Source organism: Coregonus clupeaformis, chromosome 4 (assembly GCF_020615455.1).
Source record: "Coregonus clupeaformis isolate EN_2021a chromosome 4, ASM2061545v1, whole genome shotgun sequence".
NCBI classification, from domain to species: domain Eukaryota; kingdom Metazoa; phylum Chordata; class Actinopteri; order Salmoniformes; family Salmonidae; genus Coregonus; species Coregonus clupeaformis.
This window is the reverse complement of record NC_059195.1, coordinates 5984909-6008071: the sequence shown is the minus strand read 5'-3', so window position 1 is coordinate 6008071 and position 23163 is coordinate 5984909. Positions and strand designations below refer to the sequence as shown.

General features: G+C 44.2%; 1 pseudogene; it reads left to right on the top strand.

The window, feature by feature from the left end:
- Nucleotides 1-1370: 1370 nt before the first annotated feature.
- LOC121548215 overlaps nt 1371-23163 on the top strand; it is an 88139-nt pseudogene continuing 66346 nt past the window's right edge.

Here is a 23163-nt window from a genome sequence, read left to right as displayed (position 1 = left end):
TATTGCTGTGTTCGGCACCTTTTAATAATGAGACCCTAGTCTCAATGGGTTTCCCCTGACTAAATAGAAGTAAAATAAAATGGTATTAATCAAATGTTTTTTTGTTAAATAGTCATATTAAAATGCCTATTACATTACACATTTAGTATTAACAGGATGCATTTGCAACTTAACGCACAGTAAAACTTTTGTATGACTTAATGGCCCAGTGCAGTCCCAAGAAAATTGTGTTTTATATATACTTACACACTATGAGGTTGGAATAATACTGTGAAAATTATGATAATGCCCTTTTTAAGAGCTGTTTGAAAAGACTGCCTGGTGGGATGGAGTTTTGGCCTGCCTGGTGACACCACCAGTCAGTAAATTGGTTAATAGACCAATAAGAAAGAGAGTTCAAACCTCTGCCAATAACAGCTAGTATTCAGTTTTCCCCTCCCTACTCGGACCACTCCCAAACAGTTCTAGCTAAATTCTTGCTTGAGAAATTGCTCTTTGCTAAGATTTTTTATTTTTATTTTTAATTTAAAACAGTACCAGTAGGGTACTTAATTGTTACCCAGAAATTATTTGATATTGAGATAAAAACCGCTGCATTGGACATTTTAATAAAAATGTATTGATAGGAGTGGGAAAAAAGGTGTTTGTGCATTGATAAAGCACACCAAAGATGGCATTAACGATACGTAATAAAAAGAAAGATGGCACTTCTAATAGCCTATTTTACACCGTAGCCTGCTGAATATGCAAGATAACTTATTTTATTTTGATTTCGGCAAACATGTTCACTGACTGAAGAGTTTGGCGTTCGACTTGCCAAGTGCGACATGAATGTGCAGCTACAAACCTGTCTTGAGCACGTTCGAGTAAGTGGCGGGTGCAAAATCAATATCCACCTTCGTAACATGAATGAAGCCTGAGCTGGAATGTGAAGCTAACTGAAGCTAGCTAACTTGTAGTTGGTGTGTGACATTCCCCTAGCTACCTCTGTGATATGTCACTCCGAGAGCCTGTAGTAGTAGTAGGAGGAGGAGGAGGAGGAGTAGTTGTAGTAGTTTATTGATCCCAACTTGGATGATTGATTTATCACCATAAGCATCCTCAATACACAATGTACAGAGAATGGACAATGGTCAGTAACAATAATGTATTTTTGACAACAATGAAGACAACCAGGTCTGTCTTGTCAATGCAATGAGAAGAAATGCCACTGACTTGAGGGGGAGACAATACCAGTGGAGGCAGCAACAGGCAGGTTGCAGGTAGAAGGGGCCAGGTGGGGTCGGGCCAGGCACATCAAGGTGTCAGGCCAGGGTGTCCTCAGCCGTGGTCCTAGAGCCTCAGGCAGGGGAGAGGGGGTTAGTGAGAGCATGCCTAAGACCACACTACACCACAAGAACTGGTAGAGAATAATAAATAGTGTTGCTGTGGACACTAGATAATCTGGATATCCAATGGCGCCAGCGCGCACACACACACACACACACCTGGGTGTTTTACCTGGCTGTGATGCTGTAGGCCTATTTATGTAACTTTTCTAAGTCAATTCAGGTAGCATTCAATGTACTGTGTTTGTTTAAACCATGGCAGCCAGCATTACAAATAAAATATAATCAGTCTGTTGATCCTTTCCTCTTAATGTAATTTTTATGTCTGTCAGGCCAATGTTTTCAAAGAAACAATTTATTTCAAGCAGTAGTCGAGTAAAGTCAATAGTGTTGTTCTGGTCACAAGATAATACAAAGCTTTCAGGTAAACCGCACCACACTCACACAGAAAACAACGGAATGTTCTATCCTCAGCCAGGGCAATGTTTTCAAAGAAACACAATTTATTTCAAGCACTGGTCAGTAGATAATCCAACAATACTAGGTAAACAATGCCCCCATCAGGCAGAAAGTGTTCTATTAAAAAGTGGGACTTGTTGTGTCCCTGGCTGCTACTCAAAAGATACTGTCTTACTTATTAGGTCATAGATCAAATTCACTGCAATAAACCTTTCTCAAATATATTAGCAAAACTACACAGAACAACCACAGACCATTGGAAAATGAGAGGGCATGTGAAACAGTGTCAGTCACTTGTATATTCTACACTGAACAAAAATATAAATGCAACATGTAAAGTGTTGGTCCCATGTTTCATGAGCTGAAATAAAAGATCCCAGAAATGTTCCATATGCACAATAAAAGGCCACTCTAAAATGTGCAGTTTTGTCACACAACACAATGCCACATGTCTCAAGTTTTGAGGGAGCGTGTAATTGGCATTCTGACTGCAGGAATGTCCACCAAAGCTGTTGCCAGAGAATTTAATGTTCATTTCTCTACCATAAGCCACCTCCAACATTGTTTTAGATCAGGGGTGTCAAACTCATTTTTGCTCAGGGGCCACATGGAGGAAAATCTATTCCCAAGTGGGCCGGACCGGAAAAATCATGGTATATATAACTTAAAAACAACAATTTCAGATTGTTTTCTTTGTTTTAATACGATCAACATACAACATAAAGCTGGAGCCTGAGGACAGTGTGTCCAAAATAGTACAAGCACAACATCACTATTAATCATAAAACACGTCAAGTTTATTTGAAAATTCTAAAGAAAAAGAACACACAAACACACAATGCCTCAGTGATTAACAGAACTGTTTCACAGATCACAGAACTATATCAGGGTGTCATTTCTCAGGCAGAAATGTAGATAAAAATAATGAAATCCTGTTCCCTAAACAAGTGCAAGAACCACAGAGTCAAGAATAGGTTAAATATACAAATAAAATAAAATCAATTAAAAACAATAGCACATCAACATAAAAACATATAAACATAAAGCTGGAGCCTGAGGACAGTGTCCAAAAGCACAACATCACTATTAATCATAAAACACCTCAAGTTATTTGAAAGTTCTGAGGACAAAGAACACACAAACACACAATGCCTCAGTGATTCACAGAAGTATATCACAGATCACAGAACTATATCAGGGTGTCATTTCTCAGGCAGAAATGTAGATAAAAATAATGAAATCCTGTTCCCCAAACAAGTGCAAGAACCACAGAGTCAAGAATAGGTTAAATATACAAATAAAATAAAATAAATTAAAAACAATAGCACATCAACATAAAAACATATAAACATAAATCTGAAAGCGTTGCTCAAACTCCCGTAACAGTCCAGTTATTTTATCTTTGAACCGCTTCATGTCTGCCACATGTTGGGTCGCGCACACATTTTTCAGACAGGGGAAGTGAGCTGCCGGCAAGTTGCGTCTCCCACAATGACAGCTTCAACTTGAAAGAACGTATGCTGTCATAATACTGCGTGACAACTTTGTTGCGCCCTTGCAGCTGTTTGTTCAAGTTATTCAGGTGCTCTGTAACATCCACCATAAATGCAAGGTCCGGCATCCATTCTGCGGAATGAAATTCTAACACTGGTTTGCCCTTTTCTTCCATGAACTGTTCAATTTCTTCTCGTAAATCAAAGAAACGCCTCAGCACAGCACCTCGGCTTAACCATCTTACCTCAGTGTGGTATGGCAGGCCATAGATGTGGTCTTTCTCTCTGAGAAGGCTGTCAAACTGACGGTGATTCAGGCTTCTGGATCGGATGAAATTAACAGTTTGGATGACCACCTTCATGACGTTATCCATCTTTAATGACTTGCAACACAAAGCCTCCTGGTGCAAAATACAGTGAAAAGTCAAAAAATCACGTCCTCCATTTGCAGATTGCATTTTCTCTCTGAACTTTGTCACAACGCCTGCTTTTTTCCCGATCATTGAGGGCGCACCATCTGTAGCCAGGCTGACAGAGCGGGACCAGTCCACTCCGACACTGTCCAGCGCGCCGACGAGTGCGGTAAAAATATCAGCTGCTGTCGTTGTATCTGTCATCGGCACCAACTCCACGAACTCCTCGGTGACGGTCAATGTGTCATCAACTCCGCGGATGAAAAAATGGCCAGTTGTGCAACATCTGTAATGTCCGTGCTTTCATCAATTGCAACCGAAAACGCAATAAATGACTTTACTTTTTGCTTCAACTGGCTGTCCAAATCCACTGAAAGATCGGAAATCCTGTCTGCAACTGTGTTTCTTGTCAGGCTGATATTTGCAAAAGCCTGCCGCTTTTCAGGGCACACAATCTCCGCTGCCTTCATCATGCATGTTTTTACAAATTCACCCTCACTAAATGGTTTTGAAGCCACTGCGATTTCATTAGCAATGAGGTAGCTAGCTTTCACTGCAGCGTCACTGATGTCTCGGTTGTGAGTAAACACAGACTGCTGTTTCTTCAGACCCGCCAAACAGTTCATTCACCTTCTCTCATCTCCGCTGTCCTTGAAAGTTGTCATATTTGTCGGCATGAAGACTCACATAGTGGCGACGAAGGTTATATTCTTTCAGCACTGCAACATGCTCTGAACACACCAAACATACAGCTTTCCCATTCAATTCCGTGATTAAATAGGATGACCATTTTTCTTGGAACACTCTGCACTCTGCGTCCACTTTTCTCTTTTTTGACAGAGACATATTGGGGCAATGAGGGTGCCAAAGCACATAATGTTAAAAGTAGAAGCCGTAATAAATATCGCGGGCAAAACAAAGTAGCTCATTGGCTGCACGTGCTTGACCTACTTGCTCTGCCCCGGCATAAACAGTTTGCTTGCTTAACACAATTGCTGTTGCGCCATCCAGTGGACGCAATTGGAACAGCAGTTTATTTTATTGAAAAATTGCAGCGCATTTTTAAACAAAAAAATAAAAAAATATTAAATCATCTCGCGAGCCGGATTAAACCCGTTTGCGGGCCTGATCCGGCCCGCGGGCCGTACGTTTGACACCCCTGTTTTAGATCATTTGGCAGTACATCCAACCGGCCTCACAACCGCAGACCAAGTGTATGGCGTCTTGTGGGCGATCAGTTTGCTGATGTTACTGACAGGTGTATAAAATCGAGCACACAGCCATGCAATCTCCATAGACAAACATTGGCAGTAGAATGGCCTTACTGAAGAGTTCAGTGACTTTCAATGTGGCACCGTCATAGGATGCCACCTTTCAGCATGACAATGCTGCTGTACACAAAGCGAGGTCCATACATAAATGGTTTGTCGAGATGGGTGTGGAAGAACTTGACAGGCCTGCACAGAGCCCTGACCTCAACCCCATCGAACACCTTTGGGATGAATTGGAACCACGACTGCGAGCCAGGCCTAATCGCCCAACATCAGTGCCCAACCTTACTAATGCTCTTGTGGCTGAATGGAAGCAAGTACCCGCAGCAATGTTCTCACATCTAGTGGAAAGCCTTCCAAGAAGAATGGAGGTTGTTATTGCAGCAAAAGGGGGACCAACTCCATATTAATGCCCATGATTTGGAATGAGATGTTCGACATGCAGGTGTCCACATACTTTTGGTCATGTAGTGTAATAATAATATAATAATAATAATAATAATAATAATAATAATAATAATAATAATAATAATAATAATAATAATATAATAATAATAATAATAATATGCCATTTAGCAGACGCTTTTATCCAAAGTGACTTACAGTCATGTGTGCAAACATTTTTACGTATGGGTGGTCCCGGGGATCGAACCCACTACCCTGGCGTTGCAAGCGCCATGCTCTACCAATTGAGCTACTGAGGACCACCCACCTTGAAGAGATCCTGAGGCCCATTGTGAGGCCTATTTTTTTTTAAAGGTATCTGTGACCAACTGCTGCATATCTGTATTCCCAGTCATGTGAAATCCATATACAATGCTTTCGGAAAGTATTCAGACCCCTTGACTTTTTCCACATTTTGTTACATTACAGCCTTGTTCTAAAATGGATTTTTCTTTAAAAATCTCACCAATCTAGACACAATACCACATAATGACAAAGTGAAAACAAGTTTATAGAAATGTTTGCTGATTTATAAAAAAAATAATTTACAAAATACCTTATTCACATATGTACACAGACCCTGTGCGATGAGATTCAAAATTGAGCTCAGGTGCATCCTGTTTCCATTAATCATCCTTGAGATGTTTCTACAACTTGATTGGACTCCACCTGTGGTAAATTCAATTGATTGGACATGATTTGGAAAGGCACACACCTGTCTATATAAGGTCCCACAGTTGACAGTGCATGTCAGAGCAAAAACTAAGCCATGAGGTCGAAGGAATTGTCTGTAGAGCTCTGAGACAGGATTGTGTCGAGGCACATATCTAGGGAAGGGTACCCAAAAATGTATTCAGCATTGAAGGACCCCAAGAACACAGTGGCCTCCATCATTCTTAGATGGACGAAGTTTGGAACCACCAAAACTCTTCCTAGAGCTGGCCGCCCAGCCAAACTGAGCAATCGGGTGAGAAGGACCTTGGTCAGGGAGGTGACCAAGAACCCGATGGTCACTCTGACAGAGCTCCAGAGTTCCTCTGTGGAGAATCTTCCAGAAGGACAACCATCTCTGCAGCACTCCACCAATCAGGTTTTTATGGTAGAGTGGCCAGACGGAAGCCACTCATTAGTAAAAGGCACATGACAGTCCGCTTGGAGTTTGCCAAAAGGCACCAAGATGAAACCAAGATTGATCTCTTTGGCCTGAATGCCAAGCGTCATGTCTGGAGGAAACCTGGCATCATCCCTACGGTGAAGCATGGTGGTGGCAGCATGTAGCTCAGCTGGTTGAGCACGGCGCTTGTAACGCCAAGGTAGTGGGTTCGATCCCCGGGACCACCCATACACAAAAATGTATGCACGCATGTCTGTAAGTCGCTTTGGATAAAAGCGTCTGCTAAATGGCATATTATTATTATTATGCTGTGAGGATGTTTTTCAGCGGCAGGGACTGGGAGGTGCTGCAGCATAATGGCTACCTGCAGAAGTACGTGACGGACCACCTGGTGACCACCTGGTGAGCCTGGGGTACTCCGACCTTCTGGTCCTCCTCATAGGCATGCCCGTGGAGCTCTACAGCGCCACGTGGTTCCCCTTCACCTCCACCTCGGGTGACGCTTCCTGCAAGATCTACAATTTCCTATTCGAGGCTGCAGTTACGGCACCATCTTGAACGTGGCGACACTCAGATTTGAACGCTACATGGCCATTTTCCACCCCTTCTGCTTTAAGGCCCTGGGTGGAGAGCGAACGTGGGGTCTCATTGCCCTCGCCTGGGTTACATCCATGTTCGTGGCTCTCCCGCTGTTGTTCGCCACGGGAATGGAGGGCCACGTCCTGTAGACAGATGTTGGGCGGTTCCAGAAACTGACATTCAGCACCAACCTGAGGGAGCAGTGGAGGATGTACAGGGCCAGTATCTTTGTGGCGTTCATCGTGTACATGGTGGTGCTAGTCAGCGTGGGGGTCATGTGTTGGGGCATGATCCTGGTCCTTCAGAAAACCATGAGGCCCATGGGAGGAGGGGTCAACGGAGCAGAGGGCACGCCAAAGCATGAGAGTGCCAGGGTCAAAGCCGCCAAGAACCAGTCCATACTTTTTCTAGGTATGTTAACACTTACAGTATACACTACAATGTTACCGATTGCAATTTGGAATGGATGATGATGCATTTTTTAAAGCCAACTGGTGGCCACAATGTGTGTGTGCGCGTGTGCATGTTTGTGTTACAAAGGGCGTGTACACCATTGCATTTCAACTGGTAGACAGTGGAGTTGTTGAGATGTGTCTGTCCGACTCCACAAGACACATGTTGATACAAACCATTTTGAAATATTATGACAATTCAAATGATTGATTTCACACACGTCTTCTCTTTGGGATGGTCTGTGCCATTACCGTCCACAGATAATCTCAAGGGAACTCACATGAAGAACACTCATTATTTTGGTCATGTTATATTGATTTCACATAAATACTACACAACATTTCCTTGTGTTGAATTGTTGTAAAGTACTCGTGTATTGGAAGCAGGTAGCCTTGTATACATTTGTTCACAAAGACAGAGACATTTGTTTAGAATGGGTGGCCTGTAATCCTTCTTAACAATGACTATAAAGATTAATATGTGCGGCTGCTTGCAGACAAATCAGCAGTTTCCAGGCAATAGTTTATCCCAACAGCAAATATTATCGCATGGCAAAGAGAATCGGAAGCCAATGTGAACATAATGTATGAAATTACTGGTTCAGTAGTTCTCTATGGGGTTACTTGCTGTGTTATCAAAATGAAAATGGGCAGATTTACTTCAATTTGGTGCTGTTAACCTCATATCCTCATAACTGCTCTCTGCTCTTCTCAACCACCTATTCGACCCATTCAGAGTGGAAATATTAATATTTAAAATGCAGAAAATATACCCTGCATATATTGCATTTCTGTGTGTCAACATATTTGTCCAGTCATCTATTATAAATGATGCAACTAAATCTGTTTGCAGGATGTCCAATTATCTAAGAAATAAAATGTAGCCTAGGACTACAGTAGCATCCAAGCTAACCATATCGTGTAAGCTTGGAAACCAGCCATGCTAAATCATCATTGTATTCACATTAGAAATTAGTATTCTCTTTAGTTACCTTGTACCTGTTTATCCTAAGGCTTTTCCATTCCTAAATCCCATCATAGCCCTTTAGCAATCTCCACAATTGGTGGTGCCATCTCAGCTTCCATTCCACTACTAGCCCAGTGATTACTACTTGAAGGCTCACTGAATGGTGCCTGAAGAGCTGTGTTTCAACTGATTGCAAGGTATAGATTTCAGCGCCTAGCTGGTCTGCTGCCACTTGGCAAGTGACAGTTAGCTCTGTGCATTTGTTTTCAGAGTGGTGTGGTTGTATTCAGCAGCTAATATTGCAACAGCATCCTTGAGTTTATATTCCACTCAGAATGTAGTTAGCTTATGTACCTGTCTATGGTCAAAATAAATAAACAGTGTCATGGAGTAAGTGCCATTTTGGGAAAGACTGTAAAACAGTCCCTGGTTGATGGTTGCTGGTCCTGGGTTAAAATTCTAGTCCGGGCTTCCGCCCAAATTTGCTGCAATATGAACTACGTGGGTGTTCATAAAACCCTCATTGTCTCATCTAGTCTTCATTGTGTGGGATGATTTATCCTGTCAGGATTTGTACCATCTGCTTCCCCTTTTCATTAGAAAGGGCTCGACTACATAATGTTCCATTTGCTTGACTGCATTTTAGCCAGTAGCTTCAGTAATTTATCAGCCTCCCAGTAAGTTGGGCCAGGAAGAATTCCTCAGTCAGTCTACAACAGTGTTTTTCACTAATTAGGCTAATGTGAGAGAAGAACTTATGCAACCAGCCTGATGATTTGAGTAGAGGGGACAGTGCTACCATTTCTAGCCACTTACCTGTAACAAGGTGGGGTAGTATCAACGCTTGTGCTTTTACTGTATTAACACAAGACACATTGATGTACAGTAGCACATTGGTTTTAAGAGTTGCATGCTCTATTGAAACCGTATCCTAAACTTTGTACAGCTAATTCAGCAAAAATATACATTTCTTAGCCACTTCCCCAAGCTCACTCATATGTGCACATATCACATGCATTATGCAATATAGAATAGTATATTTTATACTATATTATATTATTCATTTTATCATTTTTATTTTATAATCGGGAATGTGTAGTTCTGACTATGCTCTTCAAGAGGTGATGATATTAAAACCAAATAGTTCTACGATTTATTTAACAATCCCTTGAAAACGGCACGTAGTTGTCAATGGTTTTAGCGGAGCTGGGGGTCTCCTTGCCCCACAGCAGCCAAATCGAACGCTATTGTGCCTTTTTGATTGATAACGATCTATTGGAACAGGTTGGGGTTTTCTTACCGGTATCTTACTACACTGAACAAAAATATAAACGCAACATACAACAATTTCAAAGATTTTACTGAGTTACAGTTCATATAAGGAAATCAGTCAATTGAAATAAATTCATTAGGCCCTAATCTATGGATTTCACATGACAGTGAATACAGATATGTGTCTGTTGGTCACAGATATCTTAAAAAATTGTAGGGGCGTAGATCAGAAAACCAGTCAGTATCTTGTGTGACCAGCATTTGCCTCATGCAGCGCATAACATCTCCTTCGCATAGAGTTGATCAGGCTGTTGATTGTGGCCTGTGGAATGTTGTCCCACTCCTCTTCAATGGCTGTGCGAAGTTTATGGATATTGGCAGGAACTGGAATACACTGTCGTACACGTCAATCCAGAGCATCCCAAACATGCTCAATGGGTGACATGTTTGATGGGTATGCAGGCCATGGAAGAACTGGGACATTTTCAGATTCCAGGAATTGTGTACAGATCCTTGCGACATGGGGCCGTGCATTATCATGTTGGAACATGAGGTGATGGCAGCAGATGAATGGCACGACAATGGTCCTCAGGATCTTGTCACGGTTGCCATCGATAAAATGCTGTTGTGTTCGTTGTTTGTTACTTATGCCTTCCCATACCATAACCCCACCACCACCATAGGACACTGTTCACAACGTTGACATCAGCAAACCGCTCGCCCACACAACACCATACACGCTATCTGCCCAGTACAGTTAAAACCAGGATTCATCCGTGAAGAGCACACTTCTCCAGCGTGCCAGTGGCCATCGAAGGTGAGCATTTGCCCACTGAAGTCGGTTACGATGCCGAACTGCAGTCAGGTCAAGACCCTGGTGAGGACGACGAGCACGCAGATGAGCTTCCATGAGACGGTTTCTGACCGTTTGTGCAGAAATTCTTTGGTTGTGCAAACCCACAGTTTCATCAGTTGTCCGGATGGCTGGTCTCAGACGATCCCACAGGAGGTCTTGGGCTGAGGTGGTTACACGTGGTCTGCAGTTATGAGGCCAGTTGGACATACTGCCAAATTCTCAAAAACAACATTGGAGGCAGCTTATGGTAGAGAAATGAACATTCAATTCTCGGGCAACAGCTCTGGTGGACATTCCTGCAGTCAGCATGCTAATTGCACACTCCCTCAAAACTTGAGACATCTGTGGCATTGTGTTGTGTGACAAAACTGCACATTTTAGAGTGGCCTTTTATTAATCCCCAGCAAAAGGTGCACCTGTGTAATGATCATGCTGTTTAATCAACTTCTTTATATGCCACACCTGTCCCTAATAGGGATGTGGTAATAACCAGGTGGCGAATTGCATCTCTGCATGTCTGGCAGACATATTAGTATGGATGACGGATCACCACCTCAAGCTGAACCTTGGCAAGACGGAGCTGCTCTTCCTCCCGGGGAAGGACTGCCCGTTCCATGATCTCGCCATCACGGTTGACAACTCCGTTGTGTCCTTCTCCCAGAGTGCGAAGAGCCTTGGCGTGACCCTGGACAACACCCTGTCGTTCTCCGCTAACATCAAGGCGGTGACCCGATCCTGTAGGTTCATGCTCTACAACATTCGGAGAGTACGACCCTGCCTTACACAGGAAGCGGCACAGGTCCTAATCCAGGCACTTGTCATCTCCCATCTGGATTACTGCAACTCGCTGTTGGCTGGGCTCCCTGCCTGTGCCATTAAACCCCTACAACTCATCCAGAATGCCGCAGCCCGTCTGGTGTTCAACCTTCCCAAGTTCTCTCACGTCACCCCACTCCTCCGCATACTACACTGGCTTCCAGTTGAAGCTCGCATCTGCTACAAGACCATGGTGCTTGCCTACGGAGCTGTGAGGGGAACGGCACCTCCGTACCTTCAGGCTCTGATCAGTCCCTACACCCAAACGAGGGCATTGTGTTCATCCACCTCTGGCCTGCTGGCTCCCCTACCTCTGCTGAAGCACAGTTCCCGCTCAGCCCAGTCAAAACTGTTCGCTGCTCTGGCACCCCAATGATGGAACAAGCTCCCTCACGACGCCAGGACAGCGGAGTCACTCACCACCTTCCGGAGACATTTGAAACCCCACCTCTTTAAGGAACACCTGGGATAGGATAAAGTAATCCTTCTATCCCCCCCTTACCCCACCAAAAAAAAAAAATAATAATAATAAATTGGTAAAGTGGTTATCCCACTGGCTATAAGGTGAATGCACCAATTTGTAAGTCGCTCTGGATAAGAGCGTCTGCTAAATGACGTAAATGTAAATGTAAACAAATTCATGCACAACATTTCTGAGAAATAAGCTTTTTGTGCATGTGGATCATTTCTGGGATCTTTTATTTCAGCTCATGAAACATGGGACCAACACTTTACATGTTGTGTTTATCTTTTTATTCAGTATATTATTGGTGATAGTGGAGATAAAATTGCTTATAACTAAGTTACTACACAGACAAGGGTGACAATATAATATTGACACCAGCTTTAATTTATTCTATGTATAATACACCAATCATAAGTTAATAGGCAAATATATTGGAATTTGGATGCACTACGTGAAGTTTTCATAAAATGTAAAATATTAAAATTAATAGATTATTAATAATAATAAAAAATATTCACAAAGCTATAAAACATTATCCAAAATATAACCCATCTATTTTCCAGAACTTTATTTTACTATGTCAACATAATCTTTGTTGTTTTGGGGCCGAACTGGTGGCAGTTGTGAAAAAAGTTAATAGTTGGAAGAGTTGCAGAGTTAATAGCAAATTAAGCCATTGTTTTCATTAATTAGGCTTTTTTTCTCCTGAACCACATGGTCTATGTACAAGAAACACATGGACAACATGGACACAAATATAAAGATACATATTTAAAAAATATTCAATTATAAATTACCAAACTTCTCATCCCTTTTGCATCCCTACATATAGTATAAGGTAAAGTGTAATCGAATAATGTTCACACATTAAAATAATTCTGATAGATACAGTTTAGTATAAATAATGCTATCAACTATTTCATACAAATGTATTTACATAATGATACATTTCATGTTTATACAGTCGAGGATTTTTATGCATTCAATATATAATTTGCAAATAATGAGAAGGATAATGAAAATCGCCTATTGTCTTAAAAGTCATTGCAGCTAACTATTAATGACCTATCCAAATGTCCATCCAAACCTGCTACATCTTTGATGGAGGCCAGGCCAGTGCAGTGCTCTCTCTGTAGAACTTATGAGAGGCTGTGCAGTTCATCTGGGTGTCCACGTTGAAGAGCTCTCTCACCAGACCGGAGGCCAGTCCACAGATACTGTAGCTGTGATGAGGAGGCCAGTGAATCTGCTCTTCCCCTGTGTGACACTCTGGCTCCATGGACTTTGATTATTGAGCCAGGGTTGTTCATTTTCTTTTGGGTGTATTTCTATGTTGGTTTCTAGGTGTTCATTTCTATGTTGTGGTGGTTATTATTCATGTGACTCCCAATCGGAGGTAACGAGTGACAGCTGTCGGCTCGTTATCTCTGATTGGGAGCCATATTTAAACTGTTGTGGTTTCACTGTGTGTTTGTGGGTTTTTGTTCCATGTTTCTGTCAGTGTTACAGAGGACTTCACTATCGTCATTTGTTGTTTTTTGTGGTTGCTTTATTAAATAAAGTCATCATGTTCACTCCACGCGCTGCGTATTGGTCCGCTTCTTCAGACGATCGTGACACCCTGCATGGTGCCTAGGTGTTGTGATGCCCCCTTTGTCTTCTGCATCTCTTACCGTGGGTCACTGCCTTTGTTTCCAGCATCGTCCCTTAAGCAAATCACCCCTCTGACTCTCAGGCAAATTCTTGGACTCATGCAAAATCCTCCCTGTCTCCTGACGAGTATGTTGGATGGACATGGGGGGATAAATGACCTGGAACCCATTTGAAGTGATGGTCTGTTAATTCGTCATGCTTCTTTGACACATCTCACTTTGTCAATGAGTTCAGTGTAGTATTTTGGAGATGTTTACTTTGGATTAATCTAGAAAGTCTAATTGTACTGCTTCACTTTTAAGAGAATGGCATTTTATGAGTATACATTTAATTACAGTAGTATACACTCAGGCTACAATACTTATGTTGCATGAATTCCTGTCTGATCAACTTCACAGGAAAGCTAATGGAGAAGCTTTGAACAAAACCTCAGTGTTTGTTAGGACTGATGAATTCTGAGACTGTTCGAAAAGCACCACTAGCGTCTCAAGTGGAGATTAGAGATGAACAGTTGTTCTCATTCAGATTACGACAGACACTCAATCAGACTTGAGAGAGAACAGCAGGCAAATCACAGCTATGTGTGACAAACAAATGGAGCCAAGAACATGCAAAACCCCACTTGACCAAATTAGCTAAGGATTTTATGCCAAACGTTTCTGCAAGTTTTTACAGTGATACTGTAGTTCAGTCCTATAGTTCCATATCTTGAAATGAATGTATGGAAAAGTACTGATTCTGTTCCATTGTTTTCTGTACCTGGCTATATGTTGCAAATGGCTAATGGGGTTAATGTTAGCCTAAGTTTTAAATAGCAAGAGAACTGTAAAAATACAACAACAAGAAAACAACGCTCCCTCACTGCTGGGCCTAGTCATAGGCCATATTTGCAAAGTCATGACCAGGGCCCTGTGTAGCTCAGTTGGTAGAGCATGGCGTTTGCAATGCCAGGGTTGTGGGTTCGATTCCCATGGGGGGCCAGTATGAAAAATGTATGCACTCACTAACTGTAAGTCGCTCTGGATAAGAGCATCTGCTAAATGACTAAAATGTAAATGTATTCCCCCTAAAGTATGTGTTTTGTATATTTGATGAAGATTCATGACACTGGGGCGAAACAGTTTTTCATGAGTATTCTCCACTAATACGTGAAGTCATATATTGTATATACTCTGTCAAGCTCATGCACGGAAAAAAGCTTCCAAGTTTGTATTCTTGCATAGAATTAGTTGGACTTTTTTGCATGTCAATTTGCCTTGTGCAAAGATGGATGTTGATCCTTCTTATTATTTGATTGGCGCCGGAGAAGATGGCTGCCGTTTTACAGCCCTCTAACCAATTGTACTATTATGTGTGTTTTTCTGCGTTATTTGTAATTTATTTTGTACATAATGTTTCTGCCATCGTCTCTTATAACCAAAAAGAGCTTCTGGATATCAGGACAGCGATTACTCACCTCGTATTGGACGAATAATTTTTCTTCAACGAGGCGGCCGCGAAGGATATCCTACAGACACCCGACAAGGCCCAAATCCCCGTCATTCGCATGAGGAAGAGACTGAGATATCGTGGACGTAGGTCGGGGTGCCTTGTAAGGATCCGACGGCGAGCGAGTAAACTGCCGCTCCCATCAATTCTATTTGCCAATCTTCAATCATTGGAAAATAAATTGGATGACCTAAGATTACGGTTATTACATTTACATTTACGTCATTTAGCAGACGCTCTTATCCAGAGCGACTTACAAATAGGTGCATTCACCTTATAGCCAGTGGGATAACTACTTAACAATCTTTTTTTTTTTTTTTTTTTTTTTTTTGGGGGTTTAGGGGTAAGGGGGGGTAGAAGGATTACTTTATCCTATCCCAGGTATTCCTTAAAGAGGTGGGGTTTCAAATGTCTCCGGAAGGTGGTGAGTGACTCCGCTGTCCTGGCGTCGTGAGGGAGCTTGTTCCACCATTGGGGTGCCAGAGCAGCGAACAGTTTTGACTGGGCTGAGCGGGAACTATGCTTCCGCAGAGGTAGGGGAGCCAGCAGGCCAGAGGTGGATGAACGCAATGCCCTCGTTTGGGTGTAGGGACTGATCAGAGACTGAAGGTACAGAGGTGCCGTTCCCCTCACAGCTCCGTAGGCAAGCACCATGGTCTTGTAGCAGATGCGAGCTTCAACTGGAAGCCAGTGGAGTGTGCGGAGGAGCGGGGTGACGTGAGAGAACTTGGGAAGGTTGAACACCAGACGGTCTGCGGCATTCTGGATGAGTTGTAGGGGTTTAATGGCACAGGCAGGGAGCCCAGCCAACAGCGAGTTGCAGTAATCCAGACGGGAGATGACAAGTGCCTGGATTAGGACCTGTGCCGCTTCCTGTGTAAGGCAGGGTCGTACTCTCCGAATGTTGTAGAGCATGAACCTACAGGATCGGGTCACCGCCTTGATGTTAGCGGAGAACGACAGGGTGTTGTCCAGGGTCACGCCAAGGCTCTTCGCACTCTGGGAGGAGGACACAACGGAGTTGTCAACCGTGATGGCGAGATCATGGAACAGGCAGTCCTTCCCCGGGACGAAGAGCAGCTCTGTCTTGCCAAGGTTCAGCTTGAGGTGGTGATCCGTCATCCATACTGATATGTCTGCCAGACATGCAGAGATGCAATTAGTTGTGTGTCGTCAGCGTAGCAATGATAGGAGAGGCCATGTGAGGATATGACAGAGCCAAGTGACTTGGTGTATAGCGAGAATAGGAGAGGGCCTAGAACTGAGCCCTGGGGGACACCAGTGGTGAGAGCACGTGGTGCGGAGACAGCTTCTCGCCACGCCACTTGGTAGGAGCGACCGGTCAGGTAGGACGCAATCCAAGAGTGAGCCGCGCCGGAGATGCCCAGCTCGGAGAGGGTGGAGAGGAGGATCTGATGGTTCACAGTATCAAAGGCAGCAGACAGGTCTAGAAGGACAAGAGCAGAGGAGAGAGAGTTAGCTTTAGCAGTGCGGAGAGCCTCCGTGACACAGAGAAGAGCAGTCTCAGTTGAATGACCAGTCTTGAAACCTGACTGGTTTGGATCAAGAAGGTCATTCTGAGAGAGATAGCAAGAGAGTTGGCTAAAGACGGCACGCTCAATAGTTTTGGAGAGAAAAGAAAGAAGGGATACTGGTCTGTAGTTGTTGACATCAGAGGGATCGAGTGTTGGTTTTTTGAGAAGGGGTGCAACTCTCGCTCTCTTGAATACGGAAGGGACATAGCCAGCGGTCAAGGATGAGTTGATCAGCGAGGTGAGGTAAGGGAGAAGGTCACCGGAGATGGTCTGGAGAAGAGAGGAGGGGATAGGGTCAAGCGGGCAGGTTGTTGGGCGGCCTGCCGTCACAAGTCGCAAGATTTTATCTGGAGAGAGAGGGGAGAAAGAAGTCAAAGCATAGGGTAGGGCAGTGTGAGCAGGACCAGCAGTGTCATTTGACTTAACAAACGAGGATCGGATGTCGTCAACCTTCTTTTCAAAATGGTTGATGAAGTCATCCACAGAGAGGGAGGAGGGGGATTCAGCAGGGAGGAGAATGTGGCAAAGAGCTTCCCTAGGGTTAGAGGCAGATGCTTGGAATTTAGAGTGGTAGAAAGTGGCCTTAGCAGCAGAAACAGATGAAGAAAATGTAGAGAGGAGGGAGTGAAAAGATGCCAGGTCCGCAGGGAGTCTAGTTTTCTTCCATTTCCGCTCAGCTGCCCGGAGCTCTGTTCTGTGAGCTGGCAATGAGTCATCAAGCCACGGAGCTGGAGGGGAGGACCGAGCCGGCCGGGAGGATAGGGGACATAGAGAGTCAAAGGATGCAGAAAGGGAGGAGAGGAGGGTTGAGGAGGCAGAATCAGGAGATTGGAGGGAGAAGGATTGAGCAGAGGGAAGAGATGATAGGATGGAAGAGGAGAGAGTAGCGGGAGAGAGAGAGCGAACGTTGCGACGGCGCATTACCATCTGAGTAGGGGCAGAGTGAGTAATGTTGGATGAGAGCAAGAGAGAAAAGGTTACAAAGTAGTGGTCGGAGACTTGGAGGGGAGTTGCAGTGAGATTAGTAGAACAACAGCATCTAGTAAAGATGAGGTCAAGCGTATTGCCTGCCTTGTGAGTAGGGGGGGACGGTGAGAGGGTGAGGTCAAAAGAGGAGAGGAGTGGAAAGAAGGAGGCAGAGAGAAATGAGTCAAATGTAGACGTAGGGAGGTTGAAATCCCCCAGAACTGTGAGGGGTGAGCCATCCTCAGGAAAGGAACTTATCAAGGCGTCAAGCTCATTGATGAACTCTCCAAGGGAACCTGGAGGGCGATAGATGACAAGGATATTAAGCTTAAATGGGCTAGTGACTGTGACAGCATGGAATTCAAATGAGGAGATAGACAGATGGGTCAGGGGAAACATTGAGAATGTCCACTTGGGAGAGATGAAGATTCCTGTGCCACCACCCCGCTGACCAGATGCTCTCGGGGTATGCGAGAACACATGGTCAGACGAGGAGAGAGCAGTAGGAGTAGCAGTGTTTTCAGTGGTAATCCATGTTTCCGTCAGCGCCAAGAAGTCGAGGGACTGGAGGGTAGCATAGGCTGAGATGAACTCTGCCTTGTTGGCAGCAGAACGGCAGTTCCAGAGGCTGTCTGAGACCTGGAACTCCACGTGGGTGGTGCGTGCAGGGACCACCAGGTTAGAGAGGCAGCAGCCACGCGGTGTGGGGCGTTTGTGTAGCCTGTGCGGAGAGGAGAGAACAGGGATAGGCAGAGGCATAGTTGACAGGCTGCAGCAGATGGCTACAATAATGCAGAGGAGATCGGAATGAAATGAACTAAACATCTGGGAAAGGAGAGAGCGGGGCCTCCCTCACCACAACTCCCAAACATAACTCTCCCAACTTCCACCTCAGAAACTATAATTGTTGTAAACTACAGCGGTTCAATGTTTTCTAGGAATAGACTAACTTAGTTTATTCAGCTAGCTAACTAGGTGCAGTATTATTCTGTGAAAATCGTCCCGGCACCTAGTCACAAGACGCCACAGCCAGCTAGCATGCCGGACTCCAACAACACGGTTTAGCGCCAATACTCGGCCACAACAAACCACCAGTGTATCAACACGCAAGCAGATCGTTCGTGTCCGTGTCTAACGTTGTGGGTTAGTCCCGACAGCTTGAGCGAGTCCGTCGTCAGTTTATTCAGCCAGTTAGTTAGCTAGAATAGTTAGCAAACTAGCTAGCCATTGCTTTCAGACAAAGAAGAACCACTCCTTTCACGGCACGAACACACAGAGAGAGCCAAACTAACGTTAACTAGTCACCCATGTCCCGAATTCCTTGAACGACTCGGGCTATCAATATGTAAAAAACAAAACCCAAATAATGTAGGTTATGACTTACCCCTAGCAGCTACTGTTAGCTAGCCAAGTGCAAAGCTAGCCACTGAATTGACTCAGCCAGTTTGCGTCTGTTCGCTCGGTCGTTCCAGCTATTGGTTACTAGTAGCTATCCAGGTAGCAACAAGCTAGCTAAATTTCAAGCACAGTAGCCACTTGCTACCTAACGTTAACGGTTCAGACAATGAGGTTAGAAAACAGCTGAATGGTAGGCAATTATTGTATGTAATTATTGCAGGCAGTCAGCTGGCGTAATTACAGGCACTCTCAGGCGTGAAACAACTATACCCTTGCTAATAGCTACTCGCCAGCTAGTCCAGGTGGTGGGTTAGCTAGCTAGCATCGTGCTACACCGGGCACAGCCGAATACAATACTAACCTACAATAATTACATAGAACAACCCACGACGGGACATTAAAAACTGTAATATCTTATGTTTCACCGAGTCGTGGCTGAACGACTACATGGATAACATACAGCTAGCGGGCTATATGCTACATCGGCAGGATAGAACGGCTGACTCCGGTAAGACAAGAGGTGGGGGTCTGTGTATATTTGTAAACAACAGCTGGTGCACAAAATCAAATACTAAGGAAGTCTCGAGGTTTTGCTCGCCTGAGGCAGAGTATCTTATGATAAGCTGTAGACCACACTATTTACCAAGAGAGTTTTCATCTATATTTGTCATAGCTGTCTATTTACCACCACAAACCAATGCTGCCATTAAGATTGCACTGAATGAGCTGTATAAGGCCATAAGTCAACAGGAAAACGCTCATCCAGAGGCAGCGCTCCTAGTGGCCGGGGACTTTAATGCAGGGAAACTTAAATCCGTTGTACCAAATTTCTACCAGCATGTTAAATGTGCAACCAGAGGAAAAAAAACTCTAGACCACCTTTACTCCACACACAGAGACGCATACAAAGCTCTCCCTCGCCCTCCATTTGGCAAATCTGACCATAACTCTATCCTTTGATTCCTGCTTATAAGCAAAAACTAAAGCAGGAAGCACCAGTGACTCGGTTAATAAAAAAGTGGTCAGATGACGCAGATGCTAAGCTACAGGACTGTTTTGCTAGCACAGACTGGAACATGTTCCGGGATTCTTCAGATAGCATTGAGGAGTACACCACATCAGTCACTGGCTTCATCAATAAGTGCATCGATGATGTCGTCCCCACAGTGACCATACGTACATACCCTAAACAGAAGCCATGGATTACAGGAAACATCCGCACTGAGCTAAAGGGTAGAGCTGCCGCTTTCAAGGAGCGGGACTCTAACCCGGACGCTTATAAGAAATCCCGCTATGCCCTCCGACGAACCATCAAACAGGCAAAGAGTCAATACAGGACTAAGATTGAATCGTACTACACCGGCTCTGACGCTCGTCGGATGTGGCAGGGCTTGAAAGCTATTACAGACTACAAAGGGAAGCACAGCCGCGAGCTTCCCAGTGACACAAGCCTACCAGACGAGCTAAACCACTTCTATGCTCGCTTCGAGGCAAGCAACACTGAAGCATGCATGAGAGCACCAGCTGTTCCGGATGACTATGTGAGCACGCTCTCCGTAGCCGATGTGAGTAAGACTTTTAAGCAGGTCAACATTCACAAGGCCGCAGGGCCAGACGGATTACCAGGACGTGTACTCCGAGCATGTGCTGACCAACTGGCAAGTGTCTTCACTGACATTTTCAACATGTCCCGGACTGAGTCTGTAATACCAACATGTTTCAAGCAGACCACCATAGTCCCCGTGTCAAGGACACTAAGATAACCTGCCTAAATGACTACCGACCCGTAGCACTGACGTCTGTAGCCATGAAGTGCTTTGAAAGGCTGGTCATGGCTCACATCAACACCATTATCCCAGAAACCCTAGACCCACTCCAATTTGCATACCGCTCCAACAGATCCACAGATGATGCAATCTCTATTGCACTCCACACTGCCCTTTCCCACCTGGACAAGAGGAACACCTACGTGAGAATGCTATTAATTGACTACAGCTCAGCATTCAACACCATAGTGCCCTCTAAGCTCATCACTAAGCTAAGGATCCTGGGACTAAACACCTCCCTCTGCAACTGGATCCTGGACTTCCTGACGGGCCGCCCCCAGGTGGTAAGGGTAGGTAACAACACATCTGCCACACTGATCCTCAACACGGGGGCCCCTCGGGTGCGTGCTCAGTTCCCTCCTGTACTCCCTGTTCACCCATGACTGCATGGCCAGGCACGACTCCAACACCATCATTAAGTTTGCCGATGACACAACAGTGGTAGGCCTGATCACCGACAACGATGAGACAGCCTATAGGGAGGAGGTCAGAGACCTGGCCGTGTGGTGCCAGGATAACAACCTCTCCCTCAACGTGACCAAGACAAAGGAGATGATTGTGGACTACAGGAAAAAAAAGAGGTCTGAGCACGCCCCCATTCTCATCGACGGGGCTGTAGTGGAACAGGTTGAGAGCTTCAGGTTCCTTGGTGTCCACATCTCCAACGAACTATCATGGTCCAAACACACCAAGACAGTCGTGAAGAGGGCACGACAAAGCCTATTCCCCCTCAGGAGACTGAAAAGATTCGGCATGGGTCCTCAGATCCTCAAAAAATTCAACAGCTGCACCATCGAGAGCATCCTGACTGGTTGCATCACCGCCTGGTATGGCAACTGCTTGGCCTCCGACCGCAAGGCACTACAGAGGGTAGTGCGTACGGCCCAGTACATCACTGGGGCCAAGCTTCCTGCCATCCAGGACCTCTATACCAGGCGGTGTCAGAGGAAGGCCCTCAAAATTGTCAAAGACTCCAGCCACCCTAGTCATAGACTGTTCTCTCTGCTACCGCACGGCAAGCGGTACCGGAGTGCCAAGTCTAGGTCCAAAAGACTTCTCAACAGCTTCTACCCCCAAGCCATAAGACTCATGAACAGCTAATCATGGCTACCCGGACTATTTGCACTGCCCCCCCCACCCCATCTTTTTACGCTGCTGCTACTCTGTTAATTATTTAAGCATAGTCACTTTAACTCTACCCACATGTACATATTACTTCAACTACCTCAACTAGCCGGTGCCCCCGCAAATTGACTCTGCACCGGTACCCCCCTGTATATATAGCCTCCCTACTGTTATTTTATTTTACTTCTGCTCTTTTTTCTCAACACTTTTTTGTTGTTTTATTTTACTTTTTTATTAAAAATAAATGCACTGTTGGTTAAGGGCTGTAAGTAAGTATTTCACTGTAATGTCTGCACCTGTTGTATTCGGTGCATGTGGCCAATAAAATTTGATTTGATTTGATCCTTGTCTCTTACGTTGTAAACACACATCAATCATTCAGAATGTTTTTTGTGCTGTATCACTGTGTTTTGTGTTGACCGACCAGTTGAGGGACTTGCTTTACTCTCTGCTCCTATAAACTAACATAGTACATTAGTCTCAACTGCTTTTAACCAGAAGATATACTAGATATAATAAACTCCCTATAATAAACTTCAATTAAAAAATATAAATTGCCTATGCATGTGAAGGCTTATGTATTTGTGTGAATGTTATCGTTAGGTCTTTATAAGTGTCATTTTCTAGGCCTACTTTACTAAGATGTAGGCATATTTGCATTATGCAGCCTTCCATGTACTGTATATTAGTTGATAACAGTATATAGTAATTTATTTAATTTCGAATGGATGATACATAGGCCTACAATAGTCTTAATCTGTACCTTTCTTGCCCATTACTCAAAGTACAAAACAATCAAATTATGCATAGCTAATTAGAAAGATACTGAATCCAACAAGTTTTGCTGACACTCAACTTGATTGACAGCTTAAGCAATATTAAGACATTGGAATATTACAAGAGCCACTGCACAGACCCGAAGTGCAAATGGGTAAAAAATGGGCGCCATTGCCTCCGGCTTATTTTAATCAATCTACTTCACCTGGCTCTTCCTCAGCGTCATCAAATTATCATATCACTCTCAGCTACTATAAAATTCATAACAGCTTAATATTGAGAGACAGGAAGTGCAGCAGCAATACATTCAGAAATGCATTGCACCATTTTCCTATGTGTTATTGAGTGTTATTGAGCTTAGGGTCAACTTTGTGCTTGCTTTGATTGTTTTTAATAACTCAAAGCGACATCTTTATACAGGAGGCCTACACATTTAAATATTTTTTTGCTTTGTGTATCATACTG